The 17,034-nt window shown below is 49.6% G+C and overlaps 1 long non-coding RNA gene across 1 annotated transcript; it reads right to left on the reverse strand.

Annotated features, from left to right (window-relative positions):
• Window positions 1-774: 774 nt before the first annotated feature.
• Window positions 775-10,192, reverse strand: LOC148379556 (uncharacterized). The gene is made up of 5 exons (XR_015855517.1): window positions 9,642-10,192; window positions 7,204-7,309; window positions 6,874-6,976; window positions 6,007-6,107; window positions 775-1,164 (listed from the first exon to the last, which is right to left on the reverse strand). It is a non-coding gene; the product is annotated as an uncharacterized LOC148379556 (long non-coding RNA).
• Window positions 10,193-17,034: the final 6,842 nt, after the last annotated feature.

Raw genomic sequence — 17,034 nt, forward strand, 5'->3', positions numbered from 1 at the left:
TGAATGGGAACTTAAAAAAAAATTGCGCCAATTTTTTAAAAAATTTGGAACGAAACAAAAACTACGGGTTTAAGCGGTTCACTTTGGAATTCTAAAGTTGAAACGGGTTGAATCAGACATAAATTGTAAAAATTACAGCAAATGTTTAATTTACGTCACTTCTGGTTTTATTTAGGGCAATTCTGGTTGAAATAAGATCACTTCCGGTTTATTTGGGGGACTTCCAGTTTGTTTGGGGCCACTTCCGTTTTAGTGAGGTCACCTCCGGTTTATATGGGGCACTTCCGGTTTAATTTAGATCACTTCCGCTTTATTTTGGGCACTTCAGGTTCGATTTAGGTCACTTCCAGTTTGATTTGAGGCACTTCCGGTTCACTTCCTATTTAAATTGGGGCACTATGGTTCACTTCCTGTTCATGTTGGGGCACTTCCTGTTCATTTTGGGGCACTTCCTGTTAATTCTGGGACACTTCTGGGGGTGAAGGGGTGTATTGGGTAAGCACAGTGGAAGTGGGGTTCAATGAGGTGAATATGGTAAGCATAAGGTTAACAGTTTAAAGTTGGAATGGGTTGAATCTTCGCTTTCACTTTAATAAAGTGAATGAAACACGACGTTACAGACAGCTAAAAAAAAAAAAACACAAGATATTATACACATCAGCTTAACTACGGAAATTAGTTCATATAGCCACAGTGTTTGAACACTTAAAAAGCACAGTAACATGCTTTTTTCTTCAACTTGGCATTTATTTTTATAAAAACTCTCCAGTTTTTTTCAATATTGCTCTATAATATATTGGGCAACTTCGGGTTTTTTTTTCTCGACGCGGGACACCCTCGGCCCGCCCTCGGCGCAGCGCGCAAGGCGCGCTATACGCGTGCGCCCTCTCGGCGCAGCGCGCGCGCCCGATCGGCTCAAGGAAGCGCTCTCAGGCACGGCACCCACTCGGTGCGGCGCATCCTCGGCCGGCCCTCTCAGTGCAGCGCGTGCACCCACTCGTTGCACTCGCTGCGCGTGTTGCGCTGTGATGGCAGGCCGAGTGTTCGCTGCAACAAGAAGGCGGAGGGTGGCGCTCACTCCGCCCGTTGTCCTCTTGGCGCGGCGCACTCTCGGCATAGCGCGCGCGCCCTCTCGGTGCGGCGCGCTCTCGGTGCGCTTACCCACTGAAAAAGATACACATTTGCTGTTTTGATTACTTTTCCCATCTTATAGTTCCTTTAACTAGGCCATTTGATCTGCAGACAACATGTGGTTTTGACCGAGATTATCAATATGTGATGCCTGTAGGAAATGTGTCACTTAAGTGGTAACATGTTTTTTTTTTCAACTTGGCAATTATTCTTTACGCTCTCGGCGCGCTTACCCACTGAAAAAGATACACATTTGCTGTTTTGATGCCTTTTCATATCTTACAGTTCCTTTGATCTGCAGACAACATATGGTTTTGACCGAGATGATCAATATGTGATGCCAGTTTTTGTATACGAGTCACTGAAGTGCATGGTAATATTTGTTTTCTTCAACTTAGCAATTATTTTTATAAAACATTTCCGTTTTTTTCCACCATGGCTCTATAACATATGGAACAACTTCAGGGGTTTTGTTTCCCGGCGTGCCAAACACTTAGCCCGCCCTCTTGGCGCAGCGCGCAAAGCGCGAGCAGTGAGTGGTCCCTCTCGGCGCAGCGCCCTCTCGGCACGGTGCGCGCGCCCTCTCGCAGTGGAAAAGCAGTCATTGACCACAAACTGCTTATGCTTGTATTTGTGCTTGTTGCTGGCTGCTTACTTGCTAACTGGAACTAACTGCACGGCATTGTAGTGGAGCGCATCATTTCGAATTAAACCAAGAATATCTTCCCTGATGTCCAGCATGCTTTTTGACAGAAGCCCTGTAGTGGTCAATCACCTTAAAGCTGCATTAGAGGTCGTTATCCTCAACAAGTAGAAGGACAAAAAAGTGAGGACAATAAAATAGAGGAATAATAAGAAAGTGCCTTCACACTAATAACACGACGTTACAGACTGATGACAAAAAACACTAGATACATCAGCTTAACGAAATTAGTTAATATAGCCACAATGTTTGAGCACTTAGACAGCACAGTAGCATGCTTTTTTCTTACACTTGGCAATTATTTTTATAAAAGAAATGTTCAGTTTTTTTAAACACCATTGCTCTGTAACAGGGGTCACCAACACGGTGCCCGCGGGCACCAGGTAGCTCGTTAGGACCGCATGAGTCGCCCGCAGGACTGTTCTAAAATTAGCTCAAATAGCGGCACTTGTCAGTGAGCTGCATCTATTTATTTTACAGTGAAACCTCGGTTTCCGAATGTCCAGGTTCTCGAACTAATCGGAATTTGAACAAAAAATTCGAGATTTTTTTGCTTCGGTTGTTGAACAAAATTCGGAGGTCGAACCTCGCGAGATGAGCCGGGAGGACCCGAGAAAACCCGACCGCGCGGCCCGGATGCCTACTGAATCCGTAGTTACTGTATTTTTGTTACTTTGGTTACTGTATTAACCCCTAATCATGCCTCCAAAGAAAGCAAGTGGGAGCAGTAAAGCCACCCTAAAACACAAAGATGCTCTTAAAGCAATGCGACACTGAGCGCCCGGCGTGCTGCGGTTGCGCGATCGGACCAAATAAAGCTCCTTGCGCACTGAGGTCCACTTAAATTTTGGAAAGTACATCTGTCACGGAAAGAATGGAGCAGGGCGACCAAGTGCAGCTTGGACCAGGGTTTATTGACGAAAACAAATTAACAGAATCGGTAAACTGACATAACTTACTAACAAAATCAACCACAGAAACTGAACAGAGACGTGAGACAAAAGACCTCATGACATTAACAATGATCCGACAGGGGAGTGACACGCAGACAGGACTTAAATACGAGACAGGTAACAAGAGGAAGGTGACTGTGATTAGAACATTGATTGTGAGTTGACACAGGAAGGGAGGGGGCGAGTACACAGACACCGACAGAAACCATGACAACTTACATATAAAACAACCAGGGACGAGTTGTGACAACATCAGGACTTTAAAAATATTTAAACAATTAAACAATAATGCGACCAGCGCGATGCAGTTGCACGGTGGGCGACGCGCTACGGTTTGCGCGTTCGGCGGTGCGCTGCAGTTGCGCGATCGGGCAAAAATGCGCAAATTAAAAAAAGTTTTTTATTTGTAATGGGAAAAATAGATTCGGAATTCAACCGATTCACTTCTCGAACCATCTTCTGGAATGGATTGTGGTCGAAAACCGAGGTTTGACTGTATTTTTGCTTTTCTTGTTAAAATCACATTTACATGAGAACTGGAAATGGCAATAATAACACAAAGTGAAAGCTAAATTGAGCAAATTGGCTATTTCTGAAGTGTGTGTCAAACTAGTAGCCCTTTGCCTTAATCAGTACCCAGGAAGTAGCTCTCGGCTTAAGAAAGGTTGGTGACCCCTGCTCTATAATATATACGGCAACATTGGGGTTTTTTTTGCACAAAGCGGCACACCCTCGACCTGCCCTCTTTGCACAGCGTGCAAAGCGCGCGCAGCACGTGCGCCCTCTCGGCGCCGCGCCGAGAGGGCGTGCACGCTTTGCTGAGAGGGTGCCGCAACGAGAGAGCACTGCGTCGCGCAGAGAGGGCGCTGTGTCGCGCCAAGAGGCCGCCGTATCAGCGCGGCGAGTGGCGAGCGTTAGTGTGTAGGCCCGCCATCACAGCGCAGCATGCGCATCGCGCACAGCGAGCCCAGCGTGTGCAGCGCGCGCGCCATCTCGGTGTGGCTCCCTTTCGGCCTGGCGTGGCACCCTCTCGGCACGGTACGGCGCGGCGCGGAGGCCTCTCGGCGACCTCTCGGCGCAACGAAGCACTATCTCGGCGCGGCGCCCTCTTGCTGCAACGGACTCTCGTTGCGGCGTACCCTCGGCCCGCCCTCTCGGCGCAACGCATGAAGCGTGCGAAGCGCGTGCGCCCTTTCGCCGCACCGCGCTCGCAATCTTTGCGCAGGGCGCGCGCCCTCTTGGCGGGCCGCCTTCTCGACGTGGCGCGCGGGCCACGTTGTGCCGCGCCAAGTGGGCGCCGCACGGCGAGGGCGCCCCGCTGAGAGGGCGCATGCAACGTGCCGAGAGGGCACTGCACCAAGAGGGAGAAGGCGAACGCATTGTGCGCGTTTTGTGCGCTGCGCCGAGAGGGCGGGCCGAGGGTGCGGCGCGGCGAGGGAAAAAAGAAACGCGCTTAGATGGCGTACGTGCTTCGCCGAGAGGGTGCTGCACCGAGAGGGCACCGCGTCGCGCCGAAAGGACACCGGGCCTAGAGAGTGCCTCGCCGCGCCGAGATGTTAAAGCACCGCGGCTCAGCGCGCCCTCGTGGCGCCTTCGCAGCACCCTCCGTCCTATTGGCGCAGCAAATACTATAGGCCCGCCGTCACGGCCCAGTGCGCCCTCTCGGCGCGGCTCCCTCTCCCCCCGGTGTGGCGCCCGGTGCGGCGCCCTCTCAGCGTGGCATAGCTTGAAAGCCTCTCGGCGCCCTCTTTGCGCGATGCAGCGCCCCCGCGGTGTCTTCTCGGTGCGGCGCACCCTCGGCCAGCCCTCTCTGCGCAGTGCGCGAAGCGCGTGCAGAGCGTGCGCCCTCACGGTGCAGCGCGCACGCTCTCTTAGCGAGCGCGTGCGTGCCCTCTCGGTGCAGCGAGCGCACCACGTCGCGCGGTGCAGAGATGGTGCCGCGTCGCGTCGAGAGGGTGCCGCGCCGAGTGGGCGCCGACCCGAGAGGACGCCGAGCTGAGAGGACGCCGCACCGAGAGGGCGCCGCGCCGAGAGGGCGCCGCGCCGAGAGGGCGCCGCGCCGAGAGGGCGCTGCGCCAAGAGGGAGCACGGGCTAGGCCGAGAGGGCGCACGCGCTGCGTACGTGCGATTTGCAAGCTGCGCCGAAAGGGTGGGCCAAAGGTGCGGCGCGACGAGAAAAAAAGGACTCCGATGTTGCCTTATATGTTATAGGGCAATGGTTAAAAAAAAGCTGTGGATTGCCGGGCCGAGTGAGCGTTGCGCTGCGCCGGCGGCCCCATGAGGGAATGCCCCCCCCCCCCCTCATTTTGAGAACGATGAGTCCTGGACTCCAACTGGCTTTTTTTTCTGTCTTCCTGGAGGTCTGTTCAGGTAGTGTGGCAAATTTGAACAGGTTCCCTCATTCCTATAGGCCCGCCATCACAGCCCAGCGCACCCTCTCGGTGCGGATCCTTCTCCGCCCGGTGTGGCGCCCGGTGTGGCGCCCTCTCGGCGCAGCACAGCTTGAAGGCCTCTCATTGACCTCTTGGCGTAACGCAGCGCCCCCTCAGCGCGACGCAGCGGTTTCTCTGTGCGGCGCCCTCTCACCGCGGTGCCTTCTCTCGCCGAGAGGGCGCTGCTCCGAGTGCGATTTGCGAGCTGCACCGAGAGAGCGGGCCGAACGTGCGGCGCGAAGAGAAAAAAAAAAGAACTCCGAAGTTGCCTTATATGTTATAGAGCAATGGTTAAAAAAAATAAAAAAAGCTGAGGAGGCCGGGCCGAGTGAGCGCCGCGCTGCACCGGCGGCCCCGTGAGGAAATGTTCCACCCCCTCATTTTGAGAACGGTGAGTCCTGCACTCCAACTGGCTTTTTTTTGTCTTCCTGGGGGTCTGTTCAGGTAGTGTGGCAAATTCCTATAGGCCAAATTACAGGGGGGGGGACATATCCTCACGGTGGCCCCGTTTGGAGAGGGTTACAAATGTTCCTTTTAACTGTCGTATCACTGAGTACTCAGTGAACAAATTATTGTGCAGATCAAACTTAATAACGGAGAAGAAAAAATAAATGAATGATTTGTGCAGTGATACATTTATTACTGCACTTTATCAATTTCGTTGTCCTTATTTTGGTCAAACGACTTTGTTTCTTAATCATATAACATACACCAAAAATAATAACTTTAAACTTTATCAAGAAATAAAAAAAGCAAAATGTTCTTCAAGCAAGCTTCAAATATTTACCATTTAATCTCTGTACATGTTGTACACAAAAAAGAGCCTTCGGTTGGAAGCTCCCCGACACATACAAGATGGAACCACCTGCAACACTCGTCACACTGAATCTGGTAAACAAACAAAAAAAGCAAGATTATACAATGCAGCACATCCATTTTAAAATATTACACGTTAGGAAGTTAAAAACATCAAAATGCGCACTGTTGAAAACATAGAACAATAGACAATAATTTACAATGAATGTGTATTTCAATATATTTCTTAATCATCATGCATTAGTTAACAAGACCTTACATAATTACCCATCTGTTGTCTGTCATGTGTAGCTTACCCCCCCCAAAAAAGCACAAGTTAGATAAATCCATCCATCCATTTTCTGAACCGCTTAGTCCCCACGGGGGTCGCGGGCGTGCTGGAGCCTATCCCAGCCGTCATCGGGCAGTAGGCGGGGGACACCCTGAACTGGTTGCCAGCCAATCGCAGGGCACACAGAGACAGACAACCAATCGCACTCACACTCACACCTAGGGACAATTTGGAGTCTTCAATCGGCCTACCAAGCATGTTTTTGGAATGTGGGTAGAAACCTGAGTGCCCAGAGAAAACCCACGCGGGCCCGGGGAGAACATGCAAACTCCACACAGGGAGGGCCGGAGGTGGAATCGAACCCGCACCCTCCTAACTGTGAGGCGGACGTGCTACCCAGTGCGCCACAGAGCCGCCTAAGTTAGATAAATCATCTGTGAAAACAAAGATAGTAGCAGTGCTATAGTACTTCCCCGTGTAAAACTTTACTGAACCATGCAGCATTGATAGCACAGTCAGGACCATTCTTTGGGTGGCAATAACATCTCTTGGGTGCATATTACTTACCAGTCTCTAATAGAACCGTTGTGGCAATTTGCAGCCTGTACCTATTTATATCCTGTGTCTTTGCTGAGAAATCTATTTTTTCATTTGAAAGATGTTCTGCAAACTGAAAAAGACAATGTCAGATGTTTACAGTGGATAAAGAATGCTTTAAATGTTTGCCATCTTTAGCCTGTATATCATTCAAAAAAATCTGCTGTCAATTATTTGTTTTAGTCCTTTGTTGTATGAACTCAAAATTTGTTTTTTTAGTTTTGAGTAATGTTTGATTACGTTTTTGCATACTTGAGTTATATGAGTTTGGTAAATCTAGTCTGTAAATCAAATACATACTTTCAAAGCAAAGACACCACAAGAGGTTGAATCTTGTTGCCTGGGATGGGGGACAGTGCCACAAGTCCAACTGGAAATATTGCACCCTTTCTTGCGCATGAACGCCCTGAAATATAAGAGCCAGTAAATATTAATACTGTCACGTGGCATGGTGGTACAAGATGGTGTAAAATTGTGTATCGAATTTGGCCCAGGCACATTTTTTTCTGCTCCTCTTATTTATTTATTTATTTATTGTTGTGTTATTTATTCATTATTTATTCAGCACGCTTTTGTTATACTTGTTTACTTGTTTGTCTTTAGTGAGCCATGTCTTGTCACCGTGGGATAGGGGGGAACGAAATTTCGGTTTCTTTGTGTGTCTTTGGCATGTGGAGAAATTGACAATAAAGCTGACTTTGACTTTGACTTTGGCTATCCCAAAACATGTAGTAGTTCCAAAATTTCACCAGGAAATGGTGTAAAAGCTTGACATAGGGGTGACATGATGGAAACTAACAAATCTAATAAATTAAATTGTTAGCAATCGGGAGGACACGACCTGTTCAAACACGTAGCAACGCACAATTTTGGAATATGAGTTTGCTATGCGCTAATTTTAATGTCACGTTCCGGCATCACCTGCCGCTCGGCCACGCCCCCAATCGGCTCAATCACCCACACCTGTCAGGCTCTCTATTTATACCTTGTCATCCAGTCACTCCCTTGTCAGTTTGTTCCTGTATGCTACCCGTTACTCTGTGTGTTTAGCCTATCAGCCTGTGCCTTTTCTCCGTTGCCAATCGTTTAAGTAAACTGACTAACCACGTCTCGATCGCCGCCTGCCCCGACTACTTGCTCGCCCCAACCACGACTACGTGCTGCGCTCTTCAGCACAGCTACGCCAGCCAGATCGCGAGTCCAGCGTCCCGCTCCCCTTTTACCCCTTTTCAATAAAGGAACGTGCTGCATTTGGTCGCCCTGCCTTTGTGCCTGACATTTAAGATGTAACAGCTTGAGCAATATCAATATATATGTTTAAGTTAGAAGAACCCATTATTATGGTTAAGTATGATTATGTGTTAAGATTGATTTTTTATTAGACAAGATATATGTTATTAATGTTGCAATGTTTTGTCCAACTTATATTTAACATTGGTGTGCCATCCATACCTGAATGTATTAAGTTGAGAGGAGACATCAAGGGCTAATAGTGAGAAAAACTGGAAACAGCTGCATCTGGTGGCAGACTGCAGTCATCGCAGTGGTTACTGCTATAAGCAAGGTTGCCAAGACAACCAGTGGTGCAGGGATTCTGACCTTTCACCTACATATTCCGATGAGGTAATGCCAGAAGCCCGGATACAGAGCGGCACGCTTCTTCCTAGTCAGGGTGATGGCCGTGACGCTGCCCGGAGTAAAAGAACGCCGTTTAGACGAAGATGGATTTTTCATTCGTTTTGAGATTGAACCAAAATCTACTAAGATGAATTTCCAGAGTCTCCGAATTGGACTTTGTCAAATTTTAAGCTTCGGGGAAGGCAGAGGAGACAGCGGCTCCGGGCAGAAAGGGGAAGATGCCAGTTTTACTTTTTGGGCTACGCTCCTCACGGCCAGACCTTTCCTCTGTTTTTTTAAACAGAATTCGGATTTTGGAATAAAGGAGAGCCGATCACTCGACTTGTTCAACTAAATAAGATTTTAGACCTTTAGTCTCCTCTTTTGTTCTGAGTGGGTGAGTGTTGTTGTTTTTTCGACTTGTAATTGTTTTTCTTGCTTGTTCATTAAATCTCTTCTTCATCCTTAATTTGGCTATCGATTATTTTGTATTAACTATGTTGAGCAATTATGCAGCAATTAAAACTTTCAAATTTCTTTATTTCCCTATCATAGTCATTCTTTAAATCTGTTCAATTCTTTTTAAGGTGAAGACAGCTTTAATCCTTAACATCAGGAATTGTCAGATCTGGTTCGAAGTAGTTATCTTGAGCTCAGCTAGGGCAAGTGGGCTCTAGTAAATTAACGAATCCCTGAGGTCTTAACAAAGACATTTAAAAATATCCGTAAGATAACAAAAGCATCAAACAACGAAAGGAGCCATCACTATGGCGCGGTTATTCTGACGTGCCTCAAATTTGAGTTACTCAGCATGAGCGTCGTTTGACTTCAGAGGGATTGGCGTCATAAAGAGATTATATTGATTCTTTTAGAATTAATTTAACTCAGGTGGTCAGAGATGGACGAGTCCCTTCACCCCGGCTTATCGAACCCTTTAATGGAAAGCCGGTCACTTTAATAAAAAGTGCAGGTTTGACAATACAAATTTCAAGTTTTAATCATCAATTACATAATTTGTATTGGTAAAAACAAAAACCTAGTCCACTTTCAAAAGAAAGCGCACATCTTCAGTTAAATGTTGATATCACAATAGTACGCTGACTTTTAGAAGCTGTGCTTACCGGGTTGATTGTCATGCGGTCACGTTTATTTTTCCGGTTTTCTGTCTCGTCGGTGTCGTAACTTTACTTCCTGTTTTATTTTGTCATCCCTTCCGTTTCAGTTCATGTTTCCTTCCTCTGTGTTTGGTTGTCTTGTCTTCCCCGATCCCGATTGTGGCACCTGCGTGATTGGCGCTAATTGTCAGCACCTGCCTCCCAGCCCTTTTGTGTGTATTTAGTCCGCGTCTTCCCCTTGTCTTGTGCCAGTGTGTCTTGCCTCGTCCCGACCACCAGCGATTCTTTGACGTCCGAGCTCTCAGTAAGATTCCTCCTTTTTGTCTCGCCACAGAGCGACGCTTTTGTTAGTGCCTTGATCCCCATAGCCTTTTTGTCTCGCCACAGAGCGACGCTTTTTGTTAGTGCCTTGATCCCCATAGCCTTTTTTGTCTCGCCCCAGTGCGACGCTTTTGTTTGAACTTTTTGCCACGTGTTTCCCTCGCAAGAGGCGTTTTGAGTTGTACTTTTGCTCAATGTGTGTGCTGGAATAAATCCGAGAAAAAACGACTCTGCATCCGAGTCCTCCGCCTTGTTCCCTGCCTGACAGTACACACTGGCCAGACATGGACTCGGCAGAGTCGGAGCACCTGTGCGCCGCAGTGCGCTCCCACGCCTCACAGCTCGCCCAGCACCAGAGGGAAGTGGGCAGTTTGGGTGAGGAGATCCGAGGGCTCGCTAAGAGGCAAGAAGATTTCAGAGGGGCGGTCGCCACCCAAGTAGCAAAGCTGGGTCAACAAATGCAGGACGTGCTCTCGCTCTTAAACACGGGACCAGCAGCGACCTCCAGTACACCCGCTGCCTCCCCAGTGACTCCCCTTGCCGTAGCTCCCATGACCGGCGGTGCCAGACTGGCTCCTCCAGAACGCTACTCCGGCGAACCCGGCCTTAGCCGGGTCTTTATTACTGAGTGCGAGATGCATTTTGAGAGGTCCCCAGCGGATTTCCCCACCGAGCGCTCCAAGGTAGCCTACATGGTATCGTACCTGACGGGAAGGGCCCGCACGTGGGCCACCGCGGAATGGGCCAGGGATTCCATCTCCTGTCGCTCTCTCCCCGCTTTTATCGGGGCTCTGCGAACGGTGTTCGACCCAATCTTCGCTGACCGAGAGAAGGCTCGCCAACTCTGTCAGATAGCCCAGGGACAAGAGTCCGTCGGAGATTACGCCATCCGTTTCCGCACGCTGGGCGCGGAATGCGGCTGGAACGCGACGGCGCTGTATGACATCTTCCTCCGAGGCCTTTCTGGATCCATACAGGATCAGCTAATTCCCCTAGATCTTCCCACCGATCTTGACGCCCTCATCGCTCTGGGTATCCGCACCGACAACCGGCTGCAAGAGTGGAGGAAGCACCGAAGCAGGAACGCCCCCGCCTTCGTGTCAGTAGCCGTTCCTTCCGTCCTAGACGCGAACCACCCCAGGCCGGATGGGGATCGGCAGCACCAGGAGCCAGAACCGATGCAGTTGGGCAGAGCAAAGTTGACAGAGGAGGAGAAGATACGACGACGCCGGGAAGGTAGATGCTACTACTGCGGTGAGCTTGGACACCTCCTCCTCTCTTGCCCGGTGAGGAGGACCCTGAAGGTAAGCGCCTTCTCTGCGGCTCTGTCCCCGGGGCGAGTGCTCCCCAAGGGCAGGATTACACAGCTGGGAAAAGAGATAGAACTTGAAGTGCTAATAGACTCAGGAGCGGATGAAAGCTTGATAGACTGGGCATTTGCTCGCCGATGGGGAGTAAAGACTGACCTGTTGAACACTCCCGTGAACGCCAAGGCACTCAATGGACAGGCACTTTTTGAGGTAACCCACATAACAGAACCTGTCTGGCTGTCTATTGGGCCCCACCATGAGAATATACGACTACATGTCGTGACCTCCCCAATGAACCCCCTCATTCTCGGGTATCCATGGCTTCAATGCCACAACCCCGCTATAGACTGGGGATCAGGGGAAATAACGGGATGGGGGCCCAACTGTCATGATTCCTGTATCAAGTCTAACCCGCGCGCTGTGCCTTCTGCTCTAGACTCGCAAACTCCAGACTTAACCGGGGTTCCTGCGTGTTACCACCAATGGGCCGAGGTATTCAGCAAGGCCAAGGCTACCTCCCTACCCCCCCACCGTCCGTATGATTGCGCCATTGAACTCCTGCCGGAATCAACCATACCCAAGGGGAGGCTTTATTCTCTTTCGGGACCTGAAAAGCAGGCCCTGAACGATTATATAGACTCCTCCCTGCAAGCAGGATTGATTCGACCATCATCGTCGCCTGCGGGTGCGGGGTTCTTTTTCATGGGCAAAAAGGACGGCACCCTACGTCCCTGTATTGACTATAGCCCCCTCAATCAGATCACAATCAAAAACCGGTATCCGCTCCCACTGATGTCGACCGTGTTCGACCAATTACAGCAAGCCCGGGTGTTCACAAAGTTAGATCTGCGCAACGCATACCATCTAGTGCGCATCCGGGAAGGGGACGAATGGAAAACGGGTTTTAACACATATCGAGGACACTTTGAATACTTAGTAATGCCATTTGGCCTCACCAATGCTCCGCGGTGTTTCAGGCCATGATAAATGATGTTCTGAGAGACTGTTTGGACCGATTCGTGTATGTATATTTGGATGATATTTTGATTTATTCCCCGGATCTGAAGACCCATAGGTTTCACGTCGAGACTGTGCTGCGACGCCTCCTTGCACACCAACTGTACGTTAAGGCCGAGAAAAGTGAATTCCACACGAACACCGTATCTTTTCTTGGTTTCATCGTGGCCCCGGGCAAAGTAGAGATGGACCCGGCGAAAGTTAGCGCGGTAACGGAATGGCCTACCCCTGACTCCCGCAGAAAGGTGCAGCAATTCCTGGGCTTTGCCAATTTTTATAGGCGGTTCATCAAGGGCTTCAGTGCCACGGCGGCTCCCTTGCATGCGCTAACGTCCCCAAAGGTTCCCTTCCGCTGGTCGGCGGAGGCGGCCTTCCAGGAGCTGAAGAACCGCTTCAGCACCGCTCCCATCCTCACGCTTCCCGACCCATCACGACAGTTTGTGGTGGAGGTGGACGCCTCCAATCGAGGAGTAGGGGCCATTCTATCACAGAGAGCCAAGAGCGACAACAAGCTCCATCCGTGCGCGTTCCTGTCTCGATGGCTGACGCCAGCCGAACAGAATTACGACATGGGAGATCGCGAACTGTTGGCAGTGAAACTGGCATTGGAAGAATGGAGACATTGGTTGGAGGGAGCACAGCAGCCCTTTTTGGTCTGGACAGACCATAAGAATTTAGAATACATTAAGTCAGCTAAGAGACTGAATTCTCGCCAAGCCCGCTGGTCACTTTTTTTCAATCGATTTAACTTTACTCTGTCTTACAGACCGGGAACCAAAAACACCAAGCCTGACGCCCTCTCCCGTGTCTACAACCCAGATCCAGAAGTTAAGAAGTCTGAATCCATTCTGCCTCCTCATTGCCTGGTAAGAGCAGTGACCTGGCCTATCGAAGGCCTGGTACAGCGGGCCAATGGTAACGAGCCACCCCCTAGTGGTTGCCCTGAGAACAGACTATTTGTCCCCGATCAATTACGATCCCAAGTCGTCCATTGGGCTCACACCTCCAGACTCTCCTGTCATCCGGGCATGCGCAGAACCCTGTTTGTCGTCCAGCAGCGATTCTGGTGGCCCTCCATGAGGGCAGACGTTAGAGAATATGTCGCAGCCTGTCCCGTCTGCGCCCGGAATAAGAACTCCCACGGCGCCCGTATGGGGTTGCTGCATCCCCTACCCATTCCTTCGCGTCCGTGGGCAGAGATATCCATGGACTTCGTCACCGGGCTTCCGGCCTCAAATGGGCGAACAACCATACTCACGGTGGTAAACAGATTCTCAAAGATGGCTCACTTTATCGCCTTGCCCAAGCTCCCGTCCGCTAAACGAACGGCCACAGTGATGATGGACCACATATTCCGGATTCATGGGTTCCCAAAGGACATTGTTTCTGATAGGGGGCCCCAATTCATATCCAGGTTTTGGAGGGAGTTTTGCAGGTTCATAGGGGCAACCGTGAGTCTCACGTCGGGCTATCATCCGGAGGCAAACGGGCAGACGGAACGCATCAACCAGCAGCTGGAGACAGGTCTCCGCTGCCTGGTCTCCCAGAACCCCTCCTCGTGGAGCAAGAACCTCACCTGGGTGGAGTATGCCCACAACTCCCTGCCCACCACGGCTACAGGTATGTCCCCATTCAAGTGCGTATATGGCTACCAGCCCCCAGTCTTCCCTGACAGTGAGCCGGAGGTGACGGTGACCTCCGCCCACGCCTTGGTGCGCCGCTGTCGTCGCGTCTGGTCGGCGGCGCAGGCCACGCTGGTCCGCCAGGGGGACCGGGTCAAGCGGATGGCTGACCGGAGGAGACGTCCGGCGCCCGTGTACCAGCGGGGTCAACGTGTTTGGCTGTCCGCCAAGGATCTCCCCCACCGGGGGGACTCCAGGAAACTAGCACCTCGCTTCGTGGGTCCATTCCCCATCGCCAAGGTCGTGCACCCGGCCGCGGTGCGTCTCCGCTTGCCCAGGTCCCTTGCAGTCCACCCCACCTTTCACGTCGGGAAGGTCAAGCCGGTTGTGGACGGTCCGTTGGTGCCAGATCCTGCGCCGCCCCCGCCTCCGCGGACTGTAGGAGGTGGTACGGCCTACACGGTGAAGGAACTGTTGGACGTGCGCAGAAGGGGCCGGGGCTGGCAGTACCTGGTGGACTGGGAGGGTTATGGGCCGGAGGAGCGGCAATGGGTGCCGCCTAGTTATATCTTGGACCCGGGACTGTTTGAGGGCTTTTATGCAGCTCACCCTGAGGCTCCTGGGCCGTCTGGGATCCGGCCCTAGGGGGGGGGGTTATGTCATGCGGTCACGTTTATTTTTCCGGTTTTCTGTCTCGTCGGTGTCGTAACTTTACTTCCTGTTTTATTTTGTCATCCCTTCTGTTGGAATAATTTTAAGTGAAGCTTTGGCCTGCCGGACCTGGAGGCCTCGACTTTACGAGTTTATCTTTCCTTTTATCTAGGTTCTTCCTTTTTAGTGATAGGGATGTCTTTTGATCCCTGTCAGCCATTTGTATCCTTCCTGTCCTTATGTTGTCTGTGTGTTTTCATTCCCGTAAGAGGCCTTCACTAACAATGAGCAAGGCTTATTTGCATAGGTGACATGTTCTTTGTTTGATTCACAGGAACTTCATTCCTTTGCAGTTAGATATAGTTTTGGTTCATAGATTGTAGTTTATCAGACCTGTTTTTCTTTGTTAAAGGTTACATACAGTTAGAAGTAGTTGCATAAAAGTTATCCCATATTTACTCAATGTTTGTTTAAGGAACTGCATACCGGTTACCTCACGGTTGCTTAATGTGTGTTGAAGTGTTTAGGACAAGTTACTTATTATTATTATGTGTTAATTACCAAGTAGACAAAGTTAGCAAAGGTCTAGTTGCATTTGTTCCACAACAAAGCGGCAATCAACGTGCTTCAGGGTATTTGACCACAGTCGAGAAGGAGTCAGCCAACTGTGAGGGAAGATGGCTGGTGACGGTCTCTGCGGGGGTTCAAGAGCCAACAACGAAGTGCTAATTCACACCACACTACATTCTTTTGCTAATCAGCGTTGCTACGGACACAATCCCCCCTCCCTTTAGTGTAGCAACGCCTCTGTAACCAGGGCAACCATAACATTAAAAAGAGGGCCACGTGGAGAAAGAACTCAGAACTGATGGAGGTTGTAACTGAGTTTGCTTTCTCTATCGTTCTCCTCGCGAGTAAACCTGTTCTGGTTGTCTTCTCCTCTTCATTCCAGTGAGTGATTTAATGTCTAATCGTATTTAGACCCAACACCTTCCGTTTCAGTTCATGTTTCCTTCCTCGGTGTTTGGTTGTCTTGTCTTCCCCGATCCCGATTGTGGCACCTGCGTGATTGGCGCTAATTGTCAGCACCTGCCTCCCAGCCCTTTTGTGTGTATTTAGTCCGCGTCTTCCCCTTGTCTTGTGCCAGTGTGTCTTGCCTCGTCCCGACCACCAGCGATTCTTTGACGTCCGAGCTCTCAGTAAGATTCCTCCTTTTTGTCTCGCCACAGAGCGACGCTTTTGTTAGTGCCTTGATCCCCATAGCCTTTTTGTCTCGTCACAGAGCGACGCTTTTTGTTAGTGCCTTGATCCCCATAGCCTTTTTTGTCTCGCCCCAGTGCGACGCTTTTGTTTGAACTTTTTGCCACGCGTTTCCCTCGCAAGAGGCGTTTTGAGTTGTACTTTTGATCAGTGTGTGTGCTGGAATAAATCCGAGAAAAAACGACTCTGCATCCGAGTCCTCCGCCTTGTTCCCTGCCTGACATTGATACCAGGCATCTTTTAATGTCTATTTGAGACTCACCAAGAGGATCAAGTAGTTTTTATATTTTAAACACAAAATATGAGGTTTTATGACTCATATGCATGAATTATTAAACATTTTGCACATAACTATATGTTTTTGCTGTAATGTTACTCCCTCTTGTGGCATTAAAACATTTCTTTACCGCCAGCTTCCAATGATTATGCTTATTGACAATGCCAACAATAAGCTTGTATTCCACCAGGTTGATCTAAAAATAAACAGAAGAAAAAAATACGTCTGTCAATAATTTCAATAAAATGTGTAATGGACAAAATTGATGCCAATTGAGTTTTTAATAAAATTGTTATAATGTCTTAACTTCATTGATAATTTTGCAAGATATAATTAAATAAACAGTTCTAATACAGACAGACCTTGAGTCTCTGGCTCATTCCATTCCATAAATTAGTCATTAATTTGTTGGTAAATAGTTGGGTCCATTGTGCGGCAGCGTATTGTTGTCAGGAAAGAAATGGCGAAACGACATTAAGTGCACACTTACATCGTGGGGTAAAATGGGTGCTTCGGTGACAAGTTTGAATTCAAGACAATATTGTTTGACCAAAAAAAGGAAAACAAAATTTACCGACTTATACTCAGGAGCGACATATATACGTTTTTTTCACAAATTTTTACTCGATCATTAAGACATCACTTACTTACAAGTATAGTTGTATACTTACTTACTTGTAAGCATCTGAGGATGCCATCTGCTCTGCCCTCCACTCGGCCCTCACCCACCTGGAGAGAAAGGACTCATATGTGAGGTTGCTGTTTGTGGACTTCAGCTCTGCCTTCAACACCATTGTGCCGCAGCGTCTCATCTGCAAACTCGACGAGCTGGGCCTCAGTACCTCCCTCTGCAACTGGGTACTGGGCTTCCTCTGTCAGAGGCCTCAGGTGGTGCGTGTTGGCGACAAAATCTCCGCCAGCATCACGCTGAGCACGGGGGC

The sequence above is a fragment of the Syngnathus floridae genome, chromosome 22 (assembly GCF_059516105.1).
Source record: "Syngnathus floridae isolate MCC-2025c chromosome 22, RoL_Sflo_1.0, whole genome shotgun sequence".
In the NCBI taxonomy this organism is placed as follows: Eukaryota; Metazoa; Chordata; class Actinopteri; order Syngnathiformes; family Syngnathidae; genus Syngnathus; species Syngnathus floridae.